General features: G+C 38.6%; 1 pseudogene; it reads right to left on the reverse strand.

The window, feature by feature from the left end:
- Positions 1-721: 721 nt before the first annotated feature.
- The window catches only part of LOC117977365 (general transcription factor II-I-like), a 35,958-nt pseudogene continuing 10,390 nt past the window's right edge, over positions 722-26,289 (reverse strand).

Below are 26,289 nucleotides of genomic sequence, written 5' to 3' on the forward strand. Positions count from 1 at the left end.
CAAAATGTGTGTGTTTATGTGCATATTATTTTCCCTTTTATCCTTACATTGTGAAGAGTATTCCAATGATATTTGTTATTTCAAAAGTCTAAAAAAAAATTGACTCCAAAAGGTACCACTCTATCATTTTTTCTCTTCAAATGAAATGGTTAAACTTCCCTAAAGGAAGCTGAAATCCTTCTCATTCCCCAAGGGCTCATGTAAATGCCCTCTTCCTCATGAAATTCTTCCTGAACTATAAAGGAATCCAACCCCTAATGAACATTCGCAGCACTTTCTCTGAACCAGTCTTACAGCAGGGATGTGAGACTCTTGCCATGGCCATTTTACAAACTTTTCTCTCTTCCACGAGACTCCGAGCCCTCCAAAGCCATAATGCTTATACACAGCTGTGCATCCCCTCCCCACCCAAAGCTGTGCCCAAAAATGCCATGCCTATTCAGTGACATTAGGTCATTAATCCTACTCGTGATGCTTGGAAGTGGGCGCAGATCTATGATCTTATGTAGAAAACAAGTAGCTGATCTGAAAACAAAAAACAAGTCTCTACTTTTTCAGCTCAATGAACTTTTCTTGGATTATATAAATATCTAAGCAGCCCATAGGAAAATGTCTTACATCATATTCTCAAAGAAAATAAAAAAGAAACCATTAAAGTGTATTTAGATCTAGCAAAACGGGATTAGGAAGCCAGCCAGCTATCAAGGAAGCAAAGCAATCACTAATCTAGATGCTTCTTTGGCTCTAAGAAAGATCTGCAATAAAACAAATCTAATAAAACTACACATGAATACATAAAATTAATGACAGCATGAATTTAAATGAATTGTCTTAACCAAGAATTTTTAAACTATATTAACATAAGCTGAATATTCAAATTTATATGAATAAACCATTGATGGGCACGAAGGGAGAAAGCACTTCACCTCTTAATAATAAATGAAATCCCAGCTGTGTTCTCCAAAATCCATTTCAGGGTTGCAAGATCATAATTCTCAGGGTGTTTAAAGGCAACACCTTCTGGAAGCCCCTGTACTATCAAAGCTGACTGGTCTTGTAGCATCTTCTCATATGGTACAGGTACCTCTGTGGGTTTTTGTAAAGCTTTCCCTGGGAGAGGCAAAAAGCAGATAAATGTCATTAAATTTTAAGATTAAAGAACAAAATCATCACTACCTTATTGTGGCTTAATAAAGGCATACGTGATCTTTTGTAACATGTGGTTTTAAAATTACTTAACACTACAGCACCCTATTCACATGTAAGAAGTTCTAAACCTGACACCGATCCAAAGGGCCAAAATGTAAAGTATATTAAATATCTGACTTTAAAAACTACACAAAAGGAGAGAGAAATGTCTGATTTCTTGCATTATTGTCTTTAAGATGGTCCTACCCTGGCATATTTCTTGGGTTCCTCCTAAAAGGAAGTGGAAAGTAAGGTTATTCCTCATCCATTCAGCTTGTGAAAATGTTGTTATATGACTGTTAAGTCAATGACATAACATAGTCTACCCTTTAAAAACTCTATTATATCAGGTATCTTTTATAAAATTTAAGTGTGTTGCTTTTAAGACAGCAAAAGCAGAAACAGTCCTCAACTGTTTTTTTCCGAGTGTTGCCATTTCTACAACATCTACACTCATCTGATTCACCTGGGTTGTAGACCTTATTTTACACATCTCTGCAACCTTTTCTTCTTCTTCAACACCTGTAAAAAATATTAACGTGCATATCTATTTTCTTAATATTTATTTGGCTTTTAGTAAAAATAGTTTTTCCTGTATTCCAATATTTATGATCTGTTATACAAACAAAAAATAGGTCAAGTGAAGTGGCTCACACTTATAATCCCACCACCTTGGGAGGCTGAGGCAGAATTGCTTGAGCCCAGGATTTCAAGACCAGCTTGAGCAACATAGAAACAACCTATCCCTATAAAAAAAGATTAATAAAATTAAGTGTGGTGGTGCATATCTGTAGTCCTAGCTACTTTGGAGGCTGAAGCAAGAGGATTGCTTGAGTCCAGGAATTTAAGGTTACGATGAGCTATAATTATACTACTACACTCCAGTCTGGGTCACAGAAAGTGATCCTGTCTCTTAAAAAAAAAAAAAAGTGGAGGAAGAATTTTTAAAGGGAGCTTTTAAAATAAAAACCTAAAATAAGAATAATTTATCGGCTACAAACTTAAATATGGGAAGATTATCATCAGGAAACAAATTCTAGGCTTACAAAGTCCAGCGCAATAACAACTAGGCATACGTGACACTTGCAATGTGGCCAGTCCAAATTCAGAGGTGCTGTAGGTGAACAATACACATTGACTTTTGAAAACTCAGCACAAAAAGTATTCCAAATATCCCATTAATAATTCCTACACTGATTACACATTGAAATATTTTAAAGTATTGCCACTAAAATGATTTTCACTTGTTTCCCTGTATTTTTTAATGTTATAACTAGAAAGTTTTAAATCATGTGAATGACTCGCATTGTATTTAGTTCTATTTAATAGCACTTCACTAAATCCCAGAAAAGGGCTCAGAATTCTCCTGAAGAAATTCTACAACTTCCTCATGAAACTATTGATTATGTTTCAGAAGAACACTACTGCAAACAAATAAAAGGTACTTGAGAATTAGGTACAAAAACCATTCTCCATGGTATCAAATTAGTAGCAATGTAAACAAACTACAAATACCAATAGGCAGGGACTACAACTTGCCACTGAGGACAACTCCCCTAATGCTTAGTTCAAATCACTGGAGAACCACGTAAGCCATGGAACACAGGAAGGGGAGAATAAACATAGCTGCCCGCGAGATTGTGGCATTTGTGGGTCAGAGGGCAGGTGATACACACACAATCAAAACAGCATTATTAGTATAAAGAAACATACAATCAAGGACTTAACATTTCTCAAAATTATAATATTGGCAAAATCTAAAAAATAGGTTACTACCATAAAGCTTGGAAGATTATAACACAGGTGGTGAGGGGAGTGAAACAGTGGCGAGGATAGTTTTTTAAAGAAACTAGAAATACTACTTGGAATACGAATTAGTGAATTAGCAAAATTTTTAATTCACTAGTAATCTGCTCGATTTATGATGAATTGAATCTAACCTGACAACAGAAATTTAAGTTTAAAGCTTAGTGGCATACAGACATCTGTGGGAGATACTGTAGGTTCAGTTCCAGACCCCCATAATCATGGAAGCATAAAGTGAAGTTACACAAATGTCTTCGTTTCCCAATGCATTTAAAAGTTAGTTGAATCTTTCTTTCACAAAAGATCTCTGGGAGGTATGATGCCATTGGATAGCATTTTACACACAGTGGAACTTCTTTCCAAATCGGAATCAATCCTCTGAAAGCCTGCCATTGCTTTATGAAGTAAATTTATGGAATATTCTAAATCTTTTGTCATTTCAACAATATTCACGACATCTACACCAGGAGTAGATTCCATTTCAGAGACCCCTTTCTTTGCTCATTGTAAGAAGCAACTCCTTATCTGTTCATGTTTGATCATGAAATTGCAGCAGTTCAGTCCCATCTGCAGGCTTTTTTTTTTTTTTTTTTTTTTGAGACAGAGTTTCACTGTTGTTGCCCAGGCTGGGGTGCAATGACAGGATCTCCACTCACTGCAACCTCTGCCCCCTGGGTTCAAGTAATTCTCCTGCCCCAGCCTCACAAGTAGCTGGGATTACAGGCGTGCACCACCATGCCTGGCTAATTTTGTATTTTTAGTAGAGATGGGCTTTCTCCATGTTGGTCAGGCTGGTCTCAAACTCCTGACCTCAGGTGATCCCACCTCGACCTCCCAAAGTGCTGGGATTATAGGCATGAGCCACTGTGCCCAGCCAGCAGGCTCCACTTCTAATTCTAGTTCACATGCTATTTCCACCACATCTGCAGTTCCTTCGTCCTCTAAAATCCCGAACCCCTTAAAGTCACCTATGAGAGATGGAATCAACTTCTTCCACCAGTCTTGTTAATGTTAATTTTGTTCTCTTCCCTTGAATCACAAATGTTCTTAATGGCACCTAGAACAGTAAATCTTTCCCAGAAGGTTTTTAATTTACTTTGCCCAGATCCATCAGAGGAATCACTATCTCTGGCAGCTATGGCCTTACAAAATGTAATTATTTCTTTTTTTGAGATGGAATCTTGCTCTGTTGCCAGGCTGGAGTGCAGTGGTGCGATCTTGGCTCACTGGAACCTCTGACTTCCTGGTTCAAGTGATTCTCCTGCCTCAGACACCTGAGTAGCTGGGATTACAGGCACACACCACCACGCCCAGCTAATTTTTGTGTTTTTAGTAGAGATGGGGTTGCACCATGTTGATCAGGCTGGTCTCGATCTCCTGACCTTGTGATCTGCCTGCCTTGGCCTCCCAAATCGCTGGGATTACAGGCATGAGACACCACGCCTGGCCTACAAAATATATTTCTTAAAGAATAAAACTTGAAGGTTGAGTGCAGTGGCTCACACCTGTAATCCCAAGCTCTAAAGAAGGCCAAGGTGGGCAGATTGCTTGAACCCAGAAGTTTGAAACCAGCCTAGACAACATGGAAACAAAACATCTCTACAAAAAAACCCTACAAAAATTAGCCAGGCATGCTGGTACACCACCTGTGGTCCCAGCTATTCAGCAGGCTGTAGTGGGAGGATCACCTGAGCCTCAGAAGACTGAGGCTGTAGTGAGCTGTGAATGTGCCATTACACTCAAGCCTGAACAACAGTAAGATGACCTTCTCAAAAAAGAAAATAATAATAATCATAAGACTTGAAATTACTCCTAAATCCATGGGCTGCAGAATGGATGTTGCATTAGCAGGCATTAAAATGATATTCATGTCTTTGTACAACCTCCATCAGGGCTCTCAGAGGGACTGGGTGCAGTGTTAATGAGCAGTAATATTTTGAAAGGAACTTTTTTTTCTGGGCAGTCGGTCTCAAAAGTAGGCTTAAAATATTCAGTGAACAATGCTATAAAGAGATATGCTGTCATCCAGGCTTTACTGTTCCACTGAGAGAGCACATGCAGAGCAGATTTAGCATAGCTCTTAAGGGCCCTAGAATTTTTGGAATGGTAAATGAGCACTGGCTTCAGTTAAAGTCATCAGCTGCATTAGCCCCTAACAAGAGTCTCAGCCTGCCCTTTGAAGCTTTGAAGCCAGTAATGGAATTCTCTCTAGCTAGCAAAGTCCCAGAAGGCATCTTCCAATATAAAGCTGTTTTGTCTACATTAAAAATCTGTTTTTTGAGTGTAGCCATCTTCATGAATTATCTCAGCGAGATCTTCTGAAGAACTTGCAGTTCCTACATCAAGCACTTGCTGCTTCACTTTGCACTTTTATATTATACAGACTATGTGTTTCTTTAAACCTTATGAGCCAACCTCTGCTAGATTTCAGCTTTTCTTTTGCAGCTTACTCACCTCCTCTCAGCCACCACAGAATTGAAGAGAGTTAGGGCTTTGTTCTGGATTAAGCTTTGACTTACAGGAATGTTGTGGCCAGTTTGAACTTCTATCCAGACCACTCAAAGTTTCTCCATATCAGCAATAAGGCTGTTTTGCTTTCTTATCATTTGTGGGTTCACTAGAGCAGCACTTCTCATTTCCTTCGATAACTTTTCCTGTGCATTCACCACCTGGCAAACTGTTTGGCCTAGCTTTCAGCTGCCAACATGTCTTCCTCACTAAGCTTCATCATTTTTAACTTCATTTAAAGTGAGCAGACTGCAACTCTTTCTTTTACATGAACACTTAGAGGCCACTGGAGGGCTGTTAACTGGCCTCATTTCAATATTGTGTCTCAGGGACTAGGGAGGCGTTAGGAGAGGAAGCGATGGGAAACCACCTGATTGGTGGATCAGTCAGAGCACACAACATTTGCCAATGAGGTTTGCCATCTTATATGGGTGCATTCATGGAGTCCAAAACAATTACAACAGTAACATCAACGCTCACTGATCGCAGGTCACCACAGCACATATAATAATCATGAAGAAGTTTGAAATATTCTAAGAGTAACTAAATGTGACACAGAGAACCAAAGAGAGCACATGCTGTTGGAAAAATGGCCCAAAAGACTTGCTTGACACAAGATTCCCACAAATCTTCAATTTGTAAAAACTGCAGTATCTGCAGGGTTCAAAAAAATGAGTTATGCCTGTATGTATTCTGTGCCTATAGACGCCCTGCCTTTTTTTGTTCCCTTTCAGTGTTTCACTCAGTTAACATGAAACCTATCGACAGTGTTAGGTTACATACAGATATGAAAATTGCCATACTGTGAAAGGCCATAAGTATTAACACCCTATAGTAAATTTTAATACTGTATTCCAATGTCAAATAAGCTCATTGCTCTAAACGAGGATTACAAAACCCACTGAAGATTCAGATAAGGTGATTCCACTCAGCAAGTTGAGAACTGTTTAATTCTGCATCGTGCTTAAACAAACTCCTTTGCACAGTGAATTTCTTGTTTTCAGTTCACCACCTTTATCTAGAACTCCATATCTGAGTAAGAACGTTTAATGTATTCAAAATTTCTCTCCCTTCATTATCTTCTCTCTAATGCATCTCATTAATCCAGAGTGAAGCCAAGCAAGGAGCCCTGTACAATCAACACTTGCCATTGTTCTTAACTCTTCAGTATCTACCCTGACATATCACCACTTCAGTGATTCCTTTTAAGCATTTTGAAATGTCTTCATAAACATTTCAGAAAATCATTCATAGTTTAGGCCGTGCACAGTGGCTCACACCTGTAATCCCAGCACTTTGAGAGGCCGAGGTGAGTGGATCATTTGAAGTCAGGAGTTCAGTAGCAGCTTGACCAACATGGTGAAACCCCATCTCCACTAAAAATAGAAAAAAAAAAATTAGCTGGGTGTGGTGCCACGTGCCTGTAATCCCAGCTACTCAGGAGGCTGAGGCAGGGGATTTGCTTGAACTCAGGAAGCAGAGGTGGCAGTGAGCCGAGACCTCACCACTGCACTCTGCCTAGACAACAGAATGAGACTCCACCTCAAAAAAAAATTTTTTTTTTTTACAGTTTAAACCTCATTCTGCTTTAGAAGCAAATATGACTAGTGTTATCTATAAATATTTAGGTTTAAAAACAATGAAATAAAAATGATAACAATACAACGCTTACAATATTTCACAAAATCGGCTTGAAAATCCTTTCTGGTATTGAAAAAATTGTGTCCTCTGTCCTTCAGTTCTGAAGGCAAAGAGATCTGCTTTATACTCTGTGATGCAGGCCACTTTGGCCTTAAACTTGGCCAGTTCTTTAAACTATAATAAGAACAGCAAATATTATGTTAAAGGCAGACATTTAAAAGCACCATTTCTGCTAGATGAATTAAAAAATCTAACACAAGCCTGGGCACAGCACCTCATGCCTTGTAGTTTCAGCACTTTGGGAGGCCAAGGCGGGTGGATCACGAGGTCAGGAGTTTGAGAAAAGGCTGGCCAACACAGTGAAACCCCATCTGTACTAAAAATCCAAATAATAATAATGAAAACAAATAAATAAATAAAAGGCTGGGTGTGGTGGCTCACGCCTGTAATCCCAGCTACTTGGGAGGCTGAGGCAGGAGAATCGCTTGAACCTGGGAGGCAGAGGTTGCAGTGAGTCGAGATCATGCCAATGCACTCCAGACTGGGCAACAGTGCAAGACTCTGTCTCAAAAAAAAAAAAGAAAGAAACTAACACCATTTTTTAAAGTTACTACTCTTTCTAAATAGATTTTTGCCTGATTTTAAGCAAAAGACAACACAAAATTTATAAGAAAAAAATGCAGAAATCCCTTGTAATCTATTATAGGTCAGATTCTCCAAGAAAGAGACTGATATTTCACACAGGCTTGCTGGGGAGCACTGTCAATAACAGCACCCAGGAGGTGGGAGGCAGGCATGGCTGAACAGGCAAAGTGCTGAACAGGGATGCAGCTGCACCAAGAGCTCAGAAGCCAGTGTGGCCCTCCCCAGGGAAAAGGTGGACAAGGTGACTCGAACACTTGTAGCAGCTGGGGAAATTAGTGCCATCAGAATTGAAAGAAGGGACTGAAACCCACACTACAGTATTCAGTACATAATCCCCTCCTCCAGAAGTATTACCCCATCTACACATAGCCAGAATCACATTTAGGTGATTACTTACTGACTTTCACTAAGAATATTTCTATGAGAGTCAAATTATTTAAAAACGTTATAGAGTACATAGTATTCCATTTTATGGATACACCATAATTCATTTAGTGCTAACATCATTTCAAAGGTCAGTGATTCCAATTTTCCCTCCTAAAAATAACACTACTGTAATAACCTGGGAAGCAAATATTTATGTACATCTTCAATGACTTTCTCAAAAAAGACATGAGAGTCAAGAAAAACAACCATTAAGAGTCAATACTCCAAATACTCAAAATCTACTAAAATTTGCTTTCTAATAAGGTTCATAACATCCTAGCAAATGTTACCATGTGACTTTTCCAGAAACCTTGAAAAAGGGTATCTTAGTGTCATAAACATACTCCACTGATTGGTGTTAAAATTAAAGAGTATCATAGCATAATTCTCTGCACATTACCATATCCTTTGTCTATTTATCAAATGTGTTAGTGTATCTCCGACTGACCCATAGAGGTACATCACTTATTTTAGGCATAGAAAAGCCATTTATGGAATTAAATAATTATACAATAATTACATATATTTTGTTTTGGTTTTAAAATTTGTCCAGTATAACTATTTTTGCTCATCTAGAATTTAACTCATCACATGATGAAGACTATACATTGAAGCTTGTTTTTACCACAATTTTTACTTTTTACCAAATAGCCTATTTTCTCAGTATCATTTGTTGAAAACTGTAAGCTTTCCAGTATTTGTTTTTGATTTGTACAATAAATGCCCTCTAATTTCTTAAATGGAGATTATTTCGGCATAATATTGCTTTAAAATGTTATCTTCAGTAACTAATTTAGCAGCTAGTGAGGTGATCAGAAATCTTTTGAGCTATAATAAAGCCATGGTAGCGAACTTCTGACTTGGAGGTGGGACAACTGCCCCAGCAAGAAGAATGATGGGCCTCAGTAATTTCCTTCCATTGCACTTACATGACATGTGCTGTGGCTACTCTCCTGTAAGGAACTATTATTTACTTACCTTGTGGTAAATGAGGGTACATTCTTGCTTCAGTATCCACACTCTAAAACAATCCTGTCAACAAAGGCAATGTTTATGAAAGAGGAAGCAAGATTCATGTACTATCCGTAGATTAGATAAAAGAAGTCTACCAGCCAAGGAAGAGATAAAGTCAGCCTGGATCTGCTTAGCACTCTGACAAGCCAGTGAAAAACTCAGCAGTTTCTACAACTTTAATTATACCATGTAATATACAACTAGGAATCAGAGGAGAAATGGTCTTACTAATGCTGGGAAGGAAGACATAAAGGCTGAGAATAGTGAAATGACTATGCCAAAGATGAGGGAACTGTTAAGAAACTCTAAGGAAGTGAATGGGTCTTACGTGGCCTTATGGTATTCTTTGCAGAGATCAATATTTTAAAAAAACATTTTATTATAAACAGAACAGCATTTCATCTCTAAATTTTTATTTAACATTAAAGTCACAAATTTTGCCTGGTTTTATGATCACAAGGCAGAAACAAGTCATTCATAAAATAACAATATATAACCACCAACCATTCTAAAATTTCTTTAAGGGGATAATTTTATAAAGTTCTTAAAACATTTTTTTAAATGCGCTAAGAAAACAAAACAGATGGCCAAGCACAGTTGCTCAAGCCTGTAATCTGAGCCCTTTGGGAGGCTGAGGCAGGAAGGTCACTTGAACCCAAGAGGTCAAGGCTGCACTGAGCTATGATCATGCCACTGCCCTCCATCTTAAAAGAGTCAGATCCTGTCTCAAAAAAATGAAAAAAAAGTATCCACAAACATTGTCACACAGAGTTCTGTGAGGTTAAGCACCACCTAAATACTTTTCAACCACTTAAGAGGAGGAAAATGCATACTCCTGCTTAAAACATTTACATTTAATATGTCAGAAAACACCTAAGGCCATGCATGGTGGCTCATACCTGTAATCCCAACACTTTGGGAAGCCAAGACAGGACAATTGCTTGAACCCAGGAGTTTAAGACAAACCTGGGCAACATAAAGAAACCCTGTCTCTACAAAAAAGCTTAAAAATTAGCTAGGCCAGGAACAGTGGCTCATGCCTGTAATCTCAGGACTTTGAAAGGCAGAGGTGGAATTGATTGAGCTCCAGAGTTACAGACCAGCCTGGGCAATATATTAAGACCTCATCTCCACTAAAAAGCAAAACAAAGTAGCCAGATGTGGTAGCACATGCCTACAGTCCCAGCTACTCTGAGGCTGAGGTAGGAAGACCACTTGAACCCAGTATGTCCAGGCTGCAGTGAGCCATGATTACACCACTTCATTCCAGTCTGGACAACAGAGTAAGATCCTTTCTCAAAAAAAAAAAAAAAAAAAAGGTTAAAAAAAAAAGATAATACCTAAGTCTGATACTTTTTCTTTTTTTTTTGAGACAGAGTCTCACTCTGTCACCCAGACTGGAGTGCAGTGGCATGATCTCGGCTCACTGTAAGCTCCACCTCCTGGGTTCATGCCATTCTCCTGCCTCAGCCTCCTGAGTAGCTGGAACTACAGGCATCCGCCACCACACCCAGCTAATTTTTTTTATATTTTTAGTAGAGACGGGGTTTCACCCTGTTAGCCAGGATGGTCTCAATCTCCTGACCTCGTGATCCACCCGCCTTGGCCTCTCAAAGTGCTGTGATTACTGGCGTGAGCCACCGTGCCCAGCCACCTGATACTTTTTATAATAAATACTATTTCCAACTACATACCCATAAAAATATAAATTAATTGTATAACCACCATGATAGTAATATAAAAATACAAAACTACATAATCAGTACTCAATATTTCACTGTAATTATGCATATTATAGGCTTTATTTTTTTAAGTAAAGAGCTGGCCAGGTGTGGTGGCTCTCACCTGTAATCCCAGCAATTTGGGAGGCCAAGGCAGACAGATCACTTGAGCTCGGGAGTTTAAGACAAGCCTTGCCAACATTGTGAAACCCCATCTTTAGCAAAAATACAAAAATTAGCTGAGTGTGATGGCACATATCTGCAGTCCCAGCTACTGGAAAGGCTGTCAGGAGAATCACTTGAGCCTGGGAGTCGGAGGTTGCAGTGAGCTAAGATCGCACCACTGCACTCCACCTTGGGTGACAGAGTGAGATTCCGGAAAAAAAAAACAAAAAAAAAAACCATAAACAGCTAACACTAAACAATTTAGAAAGAGGTGGTTAATGCAATAGTGAATGTGTAAGCAGAAGAAATATAGATACACAATAGTAAAGATGCCCTCATGACCCCAAATTCTGGGAATCTTCTACATATTGATACAATAAAACTCCAGCCCCATACTCTAGTATACAAACTCATTCTGAGTAACCACAAATATTATACATAATTTCAAAATTCACACTTACAAAACAAAAGACTGCCTAAAATAATGGTAGAAAATTATTTGAGATTCAAAGTAAAAATTAAACATTCTGAAGCATGGTAATAAAATGTGATTTGAAAGGCATAACTGCTACTCAAGAAAAAAAAACTACTCCTTAAAACTAAAAAGACATAAAATTATATCTTCTACAAAAACAAATCAACCTTATCTACAGCCCAGTTCTACCCAACTATGGAATGTCAGAATAGAAGGTCTCACCATGGACTCAAGAGCTAACATGAGGAATGTCACTACCATCCTGCTGAGGACTCCTCATCTTCAACGGCCAGGGTGGACACTGTTACTTGGGCCATGATCTTTGTGCAAGACAAGTAATAAGAAAATCAGTGGTAGAAATGTGGTGTTCCAAATCCACATTTGGAGCTCTGAGGATCTCCCACTGGCTGCCTAATTTACTGTTTTCTTACCTAAGAGAAAAAACAAGACTAAAAAATTAAGTATGTGATTTGCCCAAAACGCTCATCAGATAGAGAATCTATCCCCTAACTTCCTATCTAGTGTTATTTCAATAACATTGGGTTAATATCACACCAAAAATAAATGCAGATGGCACTCAGAATCAGTGAAATTTCTCCCAAGAAGGAGGAGGAGGAGAGGTGCTTTACAACCCAGTGATGGACTACCACAGACCAATGCAGGACAGAGCTGCCAAGCTCCCTCTCTCCCCTGAACATCCTGACACAGCAAAGGGTGGGTGCAGTGGACTGAGGATGGGTGGCGAGAAGTTTCTCTTCTTACTGTGAAAATAGATCACGGGCATCAAGAAGCAAGTAAGATGATTTATATTACAGCATATTGCTCTATTTGAAAAACTTTTTATAATATTTTGGTAATAAGAAAGACCCTCAAATGAATTTCAAACACTTTAAATATTCAACACATAAACAGAAAATATTAAATGTCAGCAAGGATATCGAAAAACTGGACCCTTTATGCACTGCTTTTTGGAATGTAACTGGTGCAGCCCCTGTGGAAAATGGTTTGGCAGCCCCTTAAAATATTAAGCACAGAATTATCACATAATCCAACAACTCCCTTTCAGGGTATATACCCAAAAGCACCGAGAGCAAGGACAGGAGAGCAAACAGGTATTTGTACACTCATGTTCATAGCAACACTATTCACAATGGCCAAAAGGTACAACCAACCCTAATGCCCATCAACAGGTAAATAGATAAGCAAAATGTGATATACACACATACATGAAATATTATTCAGCTGTATAAAGAAAAAACAATTCTGGCCAGGTTCAGTGACTTACCCCTGTAATCTCAGCACTCTGGGAGGCAGAGGCAGGCAGATCACTTGAGCCCAGGAATTCCAGATCAGCCTGGGCAAAATAGCAAGACCTCATCTCTGTAAGTTTTTTCAAAAAAAAATTCTGATACTGCTATAGATGAACCTTGATAGCACTATGCAATCTATGCGTGTAACGAAATTGCACTTACACTCCACAAATGTATGTAAAGTTGTTTTAAAATGGGGAATTCATCAAGGAAGAAATGTGAACCACAGAGAGCAGAGAGGAGTGAGACAGAAAAGCCACCCACCCAGAATTGGTGTGGATCCCAGGGGGGCTCCCCACGGCAGGAAAATAGTGAGCAAGAGCCACTGGTGACTCACCCTTCTGCCATCGACTTTTGAAATCCTGGGCACAGAAAATCCCCTGACACCCTCCCCTCAGGGCTCCCCAACTGACACAGAGAGCTGCATGGAGTCTGGGCAGAGCCTCCAGTCAGGCCCACATGGAACCCTAAGGGCCTTGGACCCCTGAGCACCACAGTGCCAGCTGCTATAGCTCTGCCACCAAAAGAGGCCAGACTCTCTCACATGCCCCCAGGATAGAGGCCATATCTACAGTGCTGAGGAGGAGACAGACTCACCTCCTGTCTCTACTCTACCTCCTGTAGCGGCCTCACCTCCACTACATCTCGCCTGGTAGTGCCCACTGGCCTGGGTCCCAGTGCAGCTACTTACCCTCTGCCTCAGCACTCAGGCTAATTGCAACTCTGCAGACTGACCTCCCAGAGGTAACTGTCAGGCGTACTGTTTTTGCAACTGCCATGGTCCCTGCCTCTACCTCTCCTAGGCTAGGGAGGGACTGAAGAGCCCAAGAACTATCATAGGCTTCTTAGCACGCCACAGCTGCCTTTCAGAAAGTGGGCAAACTGTATCCACGTGGATCCCCCTCCCTGCTATGCCTCACTGGGTAGGGTCTCCTGACCTGGGCCCCCAGCACAGCCATCCTGCACCCCCACCCTGAAGGATTGCTTCAGTCAGTGGCATCTCTGCATCTCTCTGAGATAGAGCTTTCAGAGGTAATCCATGGGCTCTCTGCCATTGCCACTGTAGCAGTACCACCACTGCTGCCTTTGGCCTGGGGAAAGAATAAAGACCCTGACTGCTTTGCCAGCACCTCCAGCGTGCCACAGCCACCAGATGGAGAGAAGCCCAGTTTCTCTTCTCTGTGAGCTTCCGGCAACCTGCTCTTCACCAGAGGGAGGCCCAGGTTTAAGCCCACAGTTCAGCCACCTCACCCTTGGCTGAACATTCTCATTGGCAGTGGCTCTGCGTCTCTCTGGGGTGGAGTTCCCGGAGGCAACTGAGAGCCCTTTTGCCATTACTGCTGCAGTGATACTGCCCTTGCTGCCCTCAGGCTGGGGAAGAAACAAAGTGCCTGAGTGCTTTGCTCACACCTCCAGCAGGCCACAGGCACCATATGGAGGGAAGCCCAGTCTCTTTTCCCTGTTGGCCGCAAATCCCCTGCTCTTCACTAGGCAGGGGGCCCAGCTTGGGCCCACAACGCAGCTGCTCCATTTCTGACTGATCATTCTGATTGGCAGAGCTCTGCACGTCTCTGAGGTGGTACCCCAAGAGACAAGTGAAAGGCTTTCTGCCATTGCCATTGCCAAGGTCCCCAACCCTGCTGCTCCCAAGCTGGGGAGAAAATGAAAAGCCTGAGTTCACCCCAGAGCTATGGTGCACAGGGCTATGGGATGGGAGTGCCAAGCCAAGACCTATGGCTAGTACTCAAGTGGAGGACCAGCATAAAATCACTGAAATGACAGACAGAGAATTCAGAACCTGGATGCCAATGAAGATCATCAAGATTGAGGAGAAAGCTGAAACCCATTTCAAGGAATCTAAAAAATTCAGCAAAACTATTCAAGAGATGAGAGATGAAATAGCCTTCTTAAGAAGGAACAAAACTGATCTGACAAAGCTGAAAAAGTCACAAAAAGAATTTTGTAATACAATCAGAAATATTAACACCAGATGAGACCAAGCTGAGGGAAGAATCTCAGAGCTCAAAGACTAGTTCTTTGAATTAATTCAGTCAGACAAAAATAACTGAAAAAGATTGTTTTTCATGAAAACCTTTGAGAAATATGGGATTATGTGAAGACGCCAAATCTACAACTCATTGGCATCTCTAAGAGAAAGGAAGACAGAATGAGTAACTTGGAAAACACTTTTTAGGATACTGTCCATAAGAATTTTCTTAACTTTCCTAGAGAGGTTGAAATTCAAATTTGGAAAATTCAGGGGACCCCTGGGAGATAGTACATGAGATAACCATCCCCAAGACATGTAGTCATCAGATTCTCCAAGGTCTGTGTGAAAGAAAAAATATTAAAGGTAGCTGGAGACAAGGTGCAGGTCACTTATAAAGGGAACTCCATTAGGCTATCTGTAGACCTTCCAGCAGAAACTGTACAAGACAAAAGCAATTGGGGGGCCTATATTCAGCATTCTCAAAGAAAACAAACTCCAACCAAGAATCTAATCACACCAAACTAAACTTCATAAACAAAAGATAAAAGATATCCTTTCAGACAAGCAAATCCTAAGAGAATTCATTACCACCAAACCTGCCTTAAAAGAGATTCTTAAGGGTATGTTAAACATGGAAAAGAAAGACTATTACTGGCCACCACAAAAAACACACTGAAGTACATGCGCTATTTATACTATAATGTAAATACACAATGAAGTTTACATAACAAACAGCTAACAACACAATGTCAGGATCAAATCTGCACATATCAATATTAACCTCGAAAAAGAATGTGCTGAATACCCCACTGAAAAGGCGCAGAGTGACAAGTTAAATAAAGAAGCAAGACCCAACTGTATGCTGTCTTCAAGAGACCCATCTCACATGCAAGGACATCCACAGGCTCAAAGAAAACAGATGGAGAAAGACCTACCAAGCAAATAGAAAACAAAAAACAGCAGAAGTTACTATTCTTTTATCAGACAAAACAGACTTTAAGTTAACAATGATCAAAAAAGACAAAGAAGGGCATTTCATGATAATGGGTTCAATTCAGTAAGAAGACTTAACTATCCTAAATGTTAATTATAGGCACCCAACACTGGAGTACCTAGATTCATAAATCAAGTTCCTAGAGACTTATGAAGAGACTTAGATAACCACACGATAATACTGGGAGACTTTAAAACCCCACTGAAAGTACTAGACAGATCACCAAGGCAGAATATATTTAGGACCTAAACTTGACACTTAACCAAATGGACCTAACAGTCATCTACAGAACACTCCAGCCAGCAAAACCAGAATATATATTCTTCTCACCTGTACATGACACATACTCTACAACTGACCACCACACACTTGGCCATAAGGCAACTCACAGCATATTCTAAAGAATCAAAATCATACCAACCACACTATCTATCGGACCACAGTGCAATAAAAATAGGTATCAATACCAAGAAGATCTCTTAAAACCATACAATTTAATAAAAAATTAAATAAGCAGCTGCTGGTGACTTTTGGGTAAAGAATAAAATTAAGGCTGGAATCAATAAATTATGTGAAACTAACAGAAACAAAGATGCAACATACCTATATCACTGAGAAACTGTTTAAAAGAAGTGTTAAAGGGAAAGTTTGTAGCACTAAACACCCACATTAAAAAGTTAGAAAGACATCAAATTGAGAACTTAATATTGTATCTTTTTATTTTATTTATTTTTGAGACAGAGTCTTGCCCTGTCACACAGGCTGGAGTGCAGTGGAGCAATCTCAGCTCATTGCAACCTCCATCTCCCAGGTTCAAGCAACTCTCCTGTCTCAGCCTAGCTGAGACTACAGGTGTGTGCCACCATGCCCAGCTAATTATTTTCTTTTTAGTAGACACGGGGTTTCACCATATTGGTCAGGATGGTCTCAAAACTCCTGACCTCAGATGATCCACCCACCTCGGCCTCTCAAAGTGCTGGGATTACAGGCATGAGCCACTGTGCCAGGCGATATCTAGAGGAAGTATAAATGTAACAGCAAATCAACCCCAAAGCTAGAAGACAAGAAATATCAAAGCTGAACTGAATGAAACAGAGATCAAAAAAAAAAACACTGCACAAAAATCCAGTGAAACTTATTTCTGAAAGAATAAATAAGATTGATAGACTGCTAGCTAAAGAAAAAAGATGATCTACCTAAACATGATAAAAAGTGACAAAGGAAATATTATCACTGATGCCACAGAAATACATGAAACCATTAGAGACTATCATGAACACCTTTATGCACACAAACTAGAAAACACAGAAGAAATGGATAAATACCTGGAAACATATAAACTCTCAAGACTGAATCAGGAAGAAATTAAAATCCTGAACAGACCAATACTGACTTCTAAAATTCAATCAATAATAAAAAGCTTACCAGAAAAAACTCTGGACCAGATGGATTCACAGCCAAATTCTACCACACATATAAAGAAGAGGGGGTAACAGTTTTACTGAAACTATTCCAAAAAAAGGAGGAGGAAAGACTTCTTCCTAACTCATTCTATGAGGACAGCATCATTCTGAAACCAAAACCTAGCAGATATGGGGGAAAAAAAAAAAGCACATTGGGCTAGGCATGGTGGCTCACGCTTATAATCCCAGCATTTTGGGAGGCAGAGGCAAGCAGATCACCTGAGGTCAGGAGTTCAAGACCAGCCCAGCTAACATGGTGAAACTCCGTTTCTACTAAAAATAGAAAAAATTAGCTGGGCTTGGTGGTACAGGGCTGTAGTCCCAGCTACTTGGGAGGCTGAGACAGGAGAATCCCTTGAACATGGGAGGTGGAGGTTACAGTGAGCTGAGATCACGCCACTGCACTCCAGCCTGGGCAACAAGAGTGAAACTCCATCTCAAAAATATATATATATTTATTTATATATTATATATATAATTTATATATATATAAAATAATTTATATATATTATATATAATATATAAATTATATATAATATATAATTTATATAATATATTTATATATAATATATAATTTATATATATTTATATATTTATATATTATATATAAGTATATAAATATATATTATTTTTATTTATATAAATATAATACATATTTATATAAGTATATATGTAAACATACATATAAATAAAAATAAAAATATACATATTTACATATAAATATAAATATATTTACCAAACTGAATCCAGCATCACATCAGAAAAGCTAATCCACCATGATCAGGTAGGCTTTATTCCTGGGATGCATAGTTAAACACCCTCAAAAACTAGGCATCAAAGGTACGTACCTCAAGATAATAACAGCCATCTATAACAAACCCACAGTCAAGATCATACTGAAAGGGCAAAAGCTTGAAACATTCCTTTTGAGAAGCAGAACAAAACAAGGATACCCACGCTCACTATTCCTATTAAATAAAATACCGGAAGTCCCAGCCAAAGCCATCAGGCAGTGGAAATAAATAAAAGGCATCCAAATAGAAGAGTGGAAGTCAAATGATTTCATTTCACAAATGATATAATTCTATACTTAGAAAAGCCCACAGTCTCTGCCCAAAGGCTCCTAGATCTGAAAAAAAACTTCAGTAAAGTTTCAGCATACAAAATAAATGTATGAAAATCAGTAACATTTCTATACACCAATAACATCCAATTGAAAATACAATTCTATTCACAATAGCCACCAAAAGAATAAAATACCTGCAAACACAGCTAACCAAGAAGGCAAATGTTCTCTACAATGAGAATTATGAACCATTGTTAAAAAAAAATTAGAGATGACAAAAACAAACAGAAAAACATTCCTTGCTCTTGGATAGGAAGAATCAATACTGCTAAAATGGCCATACTACTGAAATAAATTTACTTTTGAATTCAATGTTATTCCTATTAAACTACCAACAGCATTTTTTGCAGAATTTTTTAAAAATGAAAAAACTTATTTGAAACAAAAAAAGAGCCTGAATACTCAAAGCTATTCTATGCAAAGGAACAAAGCTAGACTCATACTACCACCCAACTTCAAACCACACTACAAGACTACAATACCTAAAAGAGCATGGATACTGGTACAAAAATAGACACATAGACCAAAGGAACAGGCTAGAGAACCCAGAAATAAAGCCACACATCTAAAACCATCTAATTTTTTCACAAAGCCAAGACTAACATACAATAAGGAAAGGACTCCCCCTCAGGCACGGTGGCTCATGCCTGTAATCCCAGCACTTTCAGAGGCCAAGGCGGGTGGATCACCTGAGGTCAGGAGTTTTGAGACCAGCTTGGCCAATATGGTAAAACCCCATCTATACTAAAATTACAAAAATTAGCTGGGCGTGGTGGAGGACGCTTGTAATCTCAGCTACTCTGGAGGCTGAGGCAGGAGAATCACTTGAACCTGGGAGGTGGAGGTTGCAGTGAGCTGAGATCGTGGCACTGCACTCCAGCCTAGGCAATTACTCGAATCCATCTCAAAAAAAAAAAAAAAAAGGAAGGAAGGAAAAGACTCCCTATTCAATAAATAGTGCTGGGATAACTGGCTAGTCATATGCAGAAGATTGAAGCTGGACCACTTCATTTATACCATATACAAAAATTAACTCAAGATGGATTAAAGACTTAATATAAAACCTAAAAGTGTAAGAACCCTAGAAGAAAACCTAGGAAATACCATGCTGTACATTGGCCCTGGCAAAGACTTCAAGACTCTAAAAGCAACTGAAACACAACAAGTTGACAAATGATACCGGATTAAGCTAAAGAGCTTCAGCACAGCAAGAGAAACTATCAACAGAGTAAACACACAACCAACAGAATGAGAAAAAAAAATTTGCAAACTGTATTTTTCATCAAAGGTTTAATATATAGAATCTATTTAAAAAAATTGTAATTCACCAAACAAAAAACAAACCTTATTAAAAATGAAAAAAGAACACAAACATACACTTCTCAAAAGAAGACAGACATGCATCCAACAAGCATATTAAAATGCTCAATATCACTAATCATTAGAAAAATGCAAATCGAAACCACTGGATACTATCTCACATCAGTCACAGTAGCCATATTAAAAAAGGCAAAGAATAATAGATGCTGGTGGGTAGTGAAGAGAAAGCTTATACACTGCTAGAGGGAATGTAAATTTTTCAGCCACTTAGAAAGTACTCTGGAGAATTCTTAAAGAATTTAAAACCAAACTACCATTTGACCCACCAATTCCATTATTTGGTATATACCCCCAAAACAGAAATCATTCAACTGTAAAGACACATGCATGCTTATGTTCATCACAGTACTATTACAATACTATTTACAATCATACTAAGTACCAGTACTATTGTACTAGTACACAGTACTATTTAAAATAGCAAAGACATGGAATCATCTGATGTCCTTCAATAAATAAATGGATTTTACAAATGTGGTGTGTGTGTATATATATATAATTTCATTGTGTATATATATATATATACACAATGTAATATATATTACACAATAATGTAAATACACAATCGTATTTCGTTGTATAGATATCTATATCTATCTATACCTATCTATAGATATAGATATCTATATCTATCTATACCTATCTATATAGATATCTATATCTATCTATACCTATCTATAGATATAGATATCTATATCTATCTATACCTATCTATAGATATAGATATCTATATCTATCTATACCTATCTATAGATATAGATATCTATATCTATCTATACCTATCTATAGATATAGATATCTATATCTATCTATACCTATCTATAGATATAGATATCTATATCTATCTATACCTATCTATAGATATAGATATCTATATCTATCTATACCTATCTATAGATATAGATATCTATATCTATCTATACCTATCTATAGATATAGATATCTATATCTATATCTATCTATAGATATAGATATCTATATAGATATGTAGATATAGATATCTATATAGATATGTAGATATAGATATCTATATAGACATATAGATAGATATAGGTACATAGGTACATAGATATATATATCTATATATAGATAGATACATATATATCTATAGATATACAGATATAGATATATACAATGAAATACGATTGTGTATTTACATTATTGTGTAATATATATCTATATTACATTGTGTATATATATACAATGAAATTATATATATATATACACACACACACCACATTTGTAAAATCCATTTGTTTATTGAAGGACATCAGATGATTCCATGTCTTTGCTATATATATATAAATATATATATGTCTATATATATCTATATCTATATAATATCTATCTATATATAGATATCTATATATAGATAGATATATACACACACACACAATGAAATAGTATTCAGCCATAAAAAGATAAAATTCCGTTCTTTGCAGCAAGAGGGATGAACCTGGAGGACACCGTGTTAAGTAAAATAAGCCAGGCATAAAAAAAAATACTGCACATTCTCACTAATATAGAGAATCTAATAAAGTTGATCTCATAGGAGTAGAGAGTAGAATGGTGGTTACTAGAAGCTAGGGTGTGCAAGAGAGTGCAAAATGAGGAGAAAATGGTCAATGGGCAATAAGTTACGGTTAATAGGAGGAATATATTCTAGTGCACAGTAGGGTGACTATGGTGAACAATTTTGTATTGAATATTTCATATGGCTAGAAAAGACAGTTTTGAATGTTCTCACCACAAAGAAATAATAAATGAGATGTTGGATATGCTAAATCCCCTAATTTGATTATTACATATATAAACACGTATCTAAAGCTCACATTGTACCCCATCTATATGTAAAATTATTGTGTCAATTAAAAACAAAATTAAAGGCTGAGTGTGGTGCTCACGCCTGTACAAATCCCAGCACTTTGGGAGGCTGAGGTGGGCTGATCACCTGAGGTCAGGAGTTCAAGAACAGCCTTGCCAACATGGTGAAACCCCGTCTCTACTAAAAACACAAAAATTAGCTGAGCATGGTGGTGGGTGCCTGCAATACCAGCTACCCAGGAGGCTGAGGCATAAGAATTGCTTGACTCCAGGAGGCGGAGGTTGCAGTGAGCCATGATCACGCCACTGCACCCCAATCTGGGCAACAGAGTGAGACTCTGTCTCAAAAAAAAAAGAATTAAAAACGGAAAAATGAGGTCATGAGCTAAACATCTGCCCCCAAACTGTATGGAAAGGTATATGAATAAAGATCATCACGACTTACCAGAAGAGAAACCGGTAAGAAAAAACTTCAGTAGCAATTAGTACTATGGTAGGAAACCTGCGCTGTAATTGAGGAATTGCTGAAGCCTGAGCATGGACAATCATGAGAGTTAAAGTCTCCGGGGAGGCCAGTCTTAGTTCCTCCTTCTCACTTTTGAGAGTTTTATTGTCAGAAGCCTTACCAGATTCTTACAGTAGAGGTAGAAAAATCTCGTGTTTCTGGCATAGGGAAAGGAAATGTACCCATTCTAAAAACCACCTAGAACATTCTATTCTTACCAAGCTCTGCCATCAGAAAACTATCTGAGCAAAGCCTAACCTACTGGGGTTTCGTCAGAGTTTATATGACCTAAGTTAAGGGAAATACCCATCACCAGACTGCTGTAGTCTTCAGCGGGGGAAGAAGAGAAATATTCAACTTCAGATCACTTGAGCCCTTCATGTGAGAGAAAACATCATATGCAACTCCCATTCCCTCTAGCCTTCCTGTTAAACCTAAGGAGGTGGGAAATGTGAAGCATTTTTTAAGATGACAAGACAGAGGCACAGACTCACTACAAGACACAAAACTCAGGGGCTGGAATGGAGATATCCTTCTGTTCTCTATAAATGCATCAGGACAAATTGATGGGAGTGGAAGTAATAAGCAACCTAGGATATCCTCCCCCTGTATCTCATGATCTGTGTCACAGACGTGTCCTCTGGAGGACAGAGCACTTCTCCTATGTAACTCTGAAAGAAGTAACATTTTTCTGACTTCCAAAATACTTTTGCTCTAGCTCAATTCAGAAAACTAAAATCCACTAAGGAACATATTTGAAGAACACTACAAATCACCTGTAGGGAACCCATAGAAACACAGTAGGAAATGTGATATTGTGTTGTGCACATTTTGAAGGCTGGATTATTGGGAGGTATATTTTGTTGAGAAGTTCTGAGAACATACAATCCATTAGGCAGAAGCTACATAGAAAAATGAGCTTTCACATTAAAAAGTTTGGAACCCAGATGGTACAATAAAAGTTTAGAAATTGTACACTCTGTGGCTGTGTTGATGTTTTATATTATTTGATGTGGAAATGAGTGAAGAGGCTAGATTATCCAGAATGTACATGAGATAATCAGAGATAACCAAGGAGAAGGTAAAATTAAAATGATCGTGGTAATTATTTGGAGCACTAAAGAACAAACATTGATAATGTGAGATCTGTTGTTTTTTCCCAGATACATGAAATACATTTCTTTTTTATTAAGATGAACATACTTTAAGCATAATGCTTCTGTTATGCTTAAAAATACCTTTTTTCAGCCAGGTGCAGTGGCTCACGCCTGTAATCCCAGCACTTTGGGAGGCCAAGGCTGGCGGATTACAAGGTCAGGAGATCGAGACCATCCTGGCTAACAGGGTGAAACTTCGTCTCTACTGAAAATACAAAAACTTAGCCAGGCATGGTGGTGGGGGCCTGTAATCCCAGCTACTCGGGACGCTGAGGCAGGAGAATGGCATGACCCCAGAAGGCAGAGCTTGCAGTGAGGTGAGATCACACCACTGCACTCCAGCCTGGGCAACAGAGCAAGACTCCGTCTCAAAAACAAAAAACAAAAAACAAAAAACCTTTTTTCCCAAGCTACCATTGGACTTTTAGCCAACACTTTTTTCCTTTTCTTCAACATCTTCATATTCCTTCAGGATCAGAAATTGAAGCCCCATGACCTCATCAGCTGTAATTCGGCCTTCATTCATGTAGTGATGTTCCTCACTGTGGTGGATGCTTGGCCTCCAGATATGCTTGAATCACTGCACTTAGGGAATGAGTTCAAATTTAAGTCCTTGTCCTACATAAATAGAGTGAGGATGGGCCTATGTATCTGTAACACATGTCTCCTGAGTATACACCAGGCCAGCACCATCAGCCCCAGCAACTTCTGTTTGGCAAGGCTTAAACAGAAATTCACAAATAACAGTATCGTGTCATCTTTTTTCTTTTTTTGTTGGTCCATCAATTTGTCTTTCAGTCATAACATAGTATTCTTTACTGTGGCTTCTTCTAATGTGACCCAGACCAGTCTACCTAAGGGCAGCAAATACTGTTCACTTTCTCCCATGAAGTCCTTCATGAGAAAAGTATTTTTTTACTCTGACATTATCCAGGGATGTCTTCATTATAGGAATTACACTGCATTCAATTGCACACATGGTGATCCTTGTGTCCAGGCATGAGAGGCAACCTCAGCACCTTCACAGCATCAGCATCTCTCCACAAGCCTTCCCAGAGAAAAGGGCTGCTCGGACCATCCCGCTGTTAGTGAGCTACTTTCTGGTCATGTGCTGGGTGGACCTCATCATCTCATCTTCTTCAACCCTGCTGTGGACGTGTAACCCAGTCTTCCTGAGTGTGCAGAATCTTGTGGGCGATGTCTATGCCACTGTTGTTCCACCGGAACAAATCAGCTCTGATAAAAATATAGTTGACATTCTCCAAAATATGCAAAGTGCTATAAAGCTTTAACAAGTTGGCGATGGAAAACATTTCTAAAAAATAGTCTTCTCCTATAGTTAAATTGTTCAAGTAGCCCTGGAGTTCTTTTTATCTTATTTAATAAAATGCATGGAATCATACTTTTATTATATTTATATGCTTTCAAAACTGATGCATCTAAGGACCATGTAATTTCTTTAATTCCAGTGTCTACCATGGGTTGACATTTCTGTATCAAGTTTCTCACATTTTTATTTTCACTTTATCTTGGTAGCAGAAAATGTTTCTCTCAAAGTATACTCTTCCTTTTTTTTTTTTTTTTCCGCTCTGTAGCTGAGGCTGGAGGGCAGTGATGAAATCTCAGCTACTGCAACCTCCACCTCCTGGGTTCAAGCAATTCTCATCCTCAGCTTCCTGAGCAGCTGGGATTATAGGCACGCACCCCCATGCCCAGCAAAGTTTTGTATTTTTAGTAGAGAAGGGATTTCACCATGTTGGTCAGGCTGGTCTTGAACTCCTGACCTCTTGATCCGCCCACCTCAGCCTCCCAAAGTGCTGGGATTACAGACGTAAGCCACCGCAACCTGCCTTGAAGTATACTCTTAACAATATTCTCTTGGTAATCAAATTTCTCAATGTTTTTACTTTTGAAAATATTTTAATTTACTCTTATTTATGAAAGGTACTTTAGCTAAATATCCAATTTTAGCTTTTATACTATGCTTGTTCGTTAGAACCTCCCTGACTGGAAATATGTCAATTTGGATTTTACATTTAATTTAGAATTTATTTTAAAGGGTTTTAAATGAAATTTACATGTAATTAGATACTATATGGTTACACAATATTTTCCCACATGTGCTATAATTGACAAATAAAAATTGCATATATTTAAGGTATACAATGTGGTTTATGTATATGTAAATATATATAATAAAATTACTACAATCAAGCTAAATAACATACTCATCACTTCCCATAGTTACTGTTGGTGTAATAAGAATATTTGAGGTCTTCTTTATTAATAAAATTTACCTATACATTAACTGTAGCCTCCATTCTGTACATTAGGTCTCCAGTACTTATTCATCTTATAAAACAGGTTTGTACCATTTGACCAATATCTCATTCCCCCAAGCCACAGCCCTTGGTCACTACCATTCTACTCTCTGTAACTATAATTCAAGCCCTTTTTTAGATTCCACATATAATTGAGATAATGCAGTGTTCATCTTTCTGTGTCTGGCTTATTTCACTTAGCATAACGCCCTCAAGATGATCCATGTGGTTGCAAATGTCAAGATTTTTTTCAAGGCCTGAATTGTGTCACACACACACACACACACACACACACACACATACATACAATACGTATATGTAACATTTCATTTTTCTTGTTGTTGTTAGATATAACAACAGGCTGGAGTGCAGTGGCATGATTATAGCTCACTGTAACCTCTAAATTTTGGGTATAAATTATTCTCTCACCTCAGCCTCCAAAGTAGCAAGGACCACAGCAATACACCACCATGCCTAGCTAATTTGTAGGGACATGGTCTTGCTATGTTACCCAGCCTATGGAGTTTCACTCTGTTGCCCAGGCTGGAGTGCAGTGGCAAGTTGGAGGCTCACTGCAACCTCCACCTCCCAGGTTCAGGGAATTCTCCTGCCTCAGCCTGCCGAGTAGCT

The sequence above is a fragment of the Pan paniscus genome, chromosome 17 (assembly GCF_029289425.2).
Source record: "Pan paniscus chromosome 17, NHGRI_mPanPan1-v2.0_pri, whole genome shotgun sequence".
In the NCBI taxonomy this organism is placed as follows: domain Eukaryota; kingdom Metazoa; phylum Chordata; class Mammalia; order Primates; family Hominidae; genus Pan; species Pan paniscus.